This window comes from Marmota monax, unplaced genomic scaffold (genome assembly GCF_021218885.2).
Source record: "Marmota monax isolate L192 unplaced genomic scaffold, Marmota_monax_Labrador192_F-V1.1 WCK01_AAM20220418_F8-fsc00139, whole genome shotgun sequence".
NCBI lineage: Eukaryota > Metazoa > Chordata > Mammalia > Rodentia > Sciuridae > Marmota > Marmota monax.
This window is the reverse complement of record NW_026695226.1, coordinates 1050646-1054713: the sequence shown is the minus strand read 5'-3', so window position 1 is coordinate 1054713 and position 4068 is coordinate 1050646.

Genomic DNA, 4068 nt, shown 5'->3' with positions numbered 1-4068 from the left:
AAGGGAACCAAATACTTATGAGGGCCTGTAAAAGCAACATCTCTTGCCTGTTAGTAAGTAAACATGTGCAAGAGGGAAATGTTACGTTTGTCTGAAAGAGAATAGAATCTCTCAGATTGAACACTCAGTATTCCTAGGACTCAGTGGTCATGGGCCAGGGTTAAAGATCAGCATGTTTCTGGGCAGCCTGTCTCCAGGACTACATGAATGTGACCAAAAGAAGCTGCCAGGGTAGGTGAATTCATGGTTGCTTTGCAGCATGGCACTCTTCTGAGGCTGAATTTGAGTTCTTCTATGTCATGGGATAGGGTTCCAGGGAGGCAGGCAGAAGTAACTAGGCATGTTTCTTAGTATCTGAGCCCAGGCAACTATGTCAAGTGCAGGCCTAATATAGTAGCCTCTATGGCCTAGAGATCAGTTCCCAGTAGAAATGTAGGCTGTCCCACCAGGGTTCTTCCTAGCTTAGAAGGGGAGTAGCCATGGCCTAGAATCTTCTGAGCTCAGTGTCAAAAATAACTGGGACCTCAGTGTCATCTCTGCAGAATCCAGAGCCTGCTTCACACAGGACTAATGGTCCATGATTTTGGCCTTTAGATCAGGAGAAACAGTGTTAGGTCTGAGAGAAGTGGCAAAGGATTGAGTGACTGCTAAGCATTCAGATGCTTATATATGGCTCTCTTGCACAGTCTTATGTGCAAGAGTTCATTATGTTGGGTGATGATGCTACTCTTGGAGGCAAATTGCTTCAGAAGGCTGGGTCTGATGAACTTCAGTGGAAAAGCAATCATCTTCACTCAACTATCCTATATATCTAAGAACAAATCAAAAAAGCAAAACAAAAAGAAAGGAAAGCAATCATCTTGAATGCACTTATAATAAATCAAAATGGTATCAGTTATTAATTAGATCAAGGTTAAAATTTTTACAAAGGCTTACTTATTATGAAATGCCAGTCTCTCTGTTTTCTTTACATATGTGATATCCTATGTCACATAGCATTTCTTCAGGGCATGTACCTTCTTCTCCTATAAAGGCTTAATTCACTATTCCAAATCAAACCACAGGCTATGTTGTAGCAGAGAATGAAATTTAGGACCTCTTGGGGAGGACTGTTTGAAAGAAGATGGAAATCAATTCTCCAGTCTTCACTGGAATTCTCAGCTGCTTGCTTTGTTTCTGTACAGATGAATTTCTACATTGAAAGGACTAAGGGGAAGAGAGAGGTGGTGGGAGGGAAGGAAAGGGAGGGAGGGCAAGCTATAGACTTAAATATCAAATAACTAAATACAGTTCAGATTCAAATACTTGTCTCAACTTATAATAGACTTAACTGTCATTTAAATTTTCTAAGCCACAGGTGGTGGTGATTGGTTAATTTGTGAGTGAGAACAAAATTGTTAATTTCAAAAAGTATATTTTAGATATTAAGAAATCATATAGGTCAGTCAGGCACAGTTGTCTCATACACCTGTAATCCTAGCTACTAGAGAAGCTGAGGCAGAAAGAGTGAAAGTCTGAGGCCTGGCTGAGTAACTGAGGAGATCCTGTCTCAGAATGATAAAAAAGGCTGGGGATGTATCTCTGTTCTAATGTGATCCAGTTTCAATTGCCAGTACTGAAGAAGGTAAAAGAAAATTTAAATAAAGTAACAATTCCTGATGGAAGGAGTGAGGAGACATAATACAACTAAACACCCTTTTAAAGTTATATTTATTCTTACATGATTGGTACTATTATGCTAAAAAAAAAACATAACCCTAATTAAGGACAAATGCATAACTGTGGCCCTTTAAACATCTCCCTAATGTAAGAAGATTTTTCACATTCTTGTACCAGACCCACTTTACATTTATTTTCTTTTTGAGACAGGGTCTTACTAAATTTCTCAGGTTGTCCTAGAACTTGAAATCCTTCCACCTCAGTCTCCTGAGTAGGTGGGATTACATGCATGACCCACTATTGCCTAGCTATCAGATTCACTTTAAAATTGTCAGAAGTACATATATTTAGCATCTCATAGGACCACAGTCTACTGTGTTTAATGATCCTTTTACTTTCAATGTCATAAACTCTGCATTAGTATTAACTTAAGCATATACAGAGTGCTTACCTTTTGCCAGATGTTATGAAAATAGCTATGAGTGTGGCATGTTCCCTTCTCAAATGTGGATTTTTTTAAATTACTTTAATGTAGAATAGGGATTATTAGGGACTGGGAAGGTGTCAAGAGAAGATGGAAGAAGAGTGGATGGATGTGACCAATACACTCCATATGTACACATGGAAATAAAACATTAATCCTTCCCCAATATGTACAGTTTAATATGTGCCTATAAGTAAATCAACTTTAAAAGCATTATATATGCAAAGATGAATAAAATCCATTTTTTTCTCTCTTTTAGGAGCAGGCACAGAATTCTGCAACTCAAGAGCTCTACCTAGAAAGAGAACAGGGTTGGGGAATAATTCCCCAGCTTGGAAAGCCTTGAGGAGACTAGAACCCAATCTAGTTTACTAGGGCTGCTGAGCAGAATTCTTAAAGGCACAGAAATGACTTCCACATGGATAAGATTGGAGACTTCTGTCTAAGCACCTGTCTGGTCTTGGCAGCCCCAAGCTGCTGTAGATGAAGTCCTTGTCCCAGTAGATTATTAGATGCACAAGAACAGAAGGGAAGAAGAACCTGTTGGAGGCCGTATGTGCCCCTCAGGGGCATTCCCACAGCCTGCTCCTGCTTTCTTGGTCTCTAAAACCCATTTCTGTTTCTGACCCAATGTCCCGTGCTGCCATCCCCACAAAGGAGACCTGAAGATTCACACATTCCTTGGTTGGGTTGGAAAGGCACAGGGTGGAATTGTGCCCAGATCTTGAGCCTGGAATATGTCTTGGTGCAGGGACACTTTCATTTCTGTGCCTTTTCTTTTCTAGACATTTAAGACGTTTTGCAAATTAAATCAACCTTAGTTGGTCTATAATACCATAATGATATTTGTCTTAATTGGTTTTATGGATTATGAGGAAATATTTCTCAATGACATTTTATCCCCTCTTCAAAAAAAGAAAAAATAAGTAGTCATTTCATGAATTTATTCAGTTAGTTGTTAAGTAGGAGAGCAAAACACACAGTGAATGAGAAAACATAAGCCACTTTTTTGTCCATTTGCCTTTAGGTTAAGCCCTGACTTTTGCCTTCCCATTCTCAACGTATCTGTTACCAGCACTAGCTTCTGCCTTGGGCCCTGGCTACAATCCTATCCCTATCTTTCAGAATCCCTTAAGTGAGTTCACGCCACATCTACCATTGAAAGTACATAATTTGTTACGGAAAATTGAGATTTCCCCATTTACTTGTTTTATTTAGTGTGAGAAAACTAGAGGGCCATTATGAAAGGCAGAGGGTAGAACATGACAAAAGAGCCCTTCTCAAGAATGAAGAAACTGAACATGGCGGCAGGCGCAGAGAGATCAAGTCTCTGACCTCTTCAGCTGCGCGGGCATAGGGAGTCGTAAACCGTCTAAATGCTGTTTGCTCAGGATCACTAGGCAATGCTGAGCTGACGTGGATCTGGGGTGAACAGTCTGGGCCTCTCAGAACACACACCGAGCCCAGATCGGCTGAATTCAAGCTCCCATTTGCCTGCTTCTCGCAGACAAACTGCTGTGACTCAGCACTAAACGACCCCGCTGAAACAACTGGTCGGCCCTTCTGAATCTACGGAGGTTAATGCCAACCGAGCCTTCATAGGCAGTGGCCACAGGATTGAAACAGGGCTTCGGAGAGCCAGTCAGGACCCACCCGTTGCATTGGTCACCCGGCAAAGGGAACGAACTGTTGCCATTTGCATGGGATACCACCATGGCAGAGAACTGACATCAGCAGAATGCGGCGGAGGAGATAACTCCATTGAAACCAGCGGTGACAGGTGTTTAACCCCCTAGCCTTCCCTCTCCACACAGCGGGGAAACCTTAAGGGCCCCTCCCAGCTCTCCTGTGAGCGTGATAGCCAGACCGAGGGAATCAGGAGTGGTGCAGGACCCGCAGCGCGGAACTCCCGCTACCACTCCCAC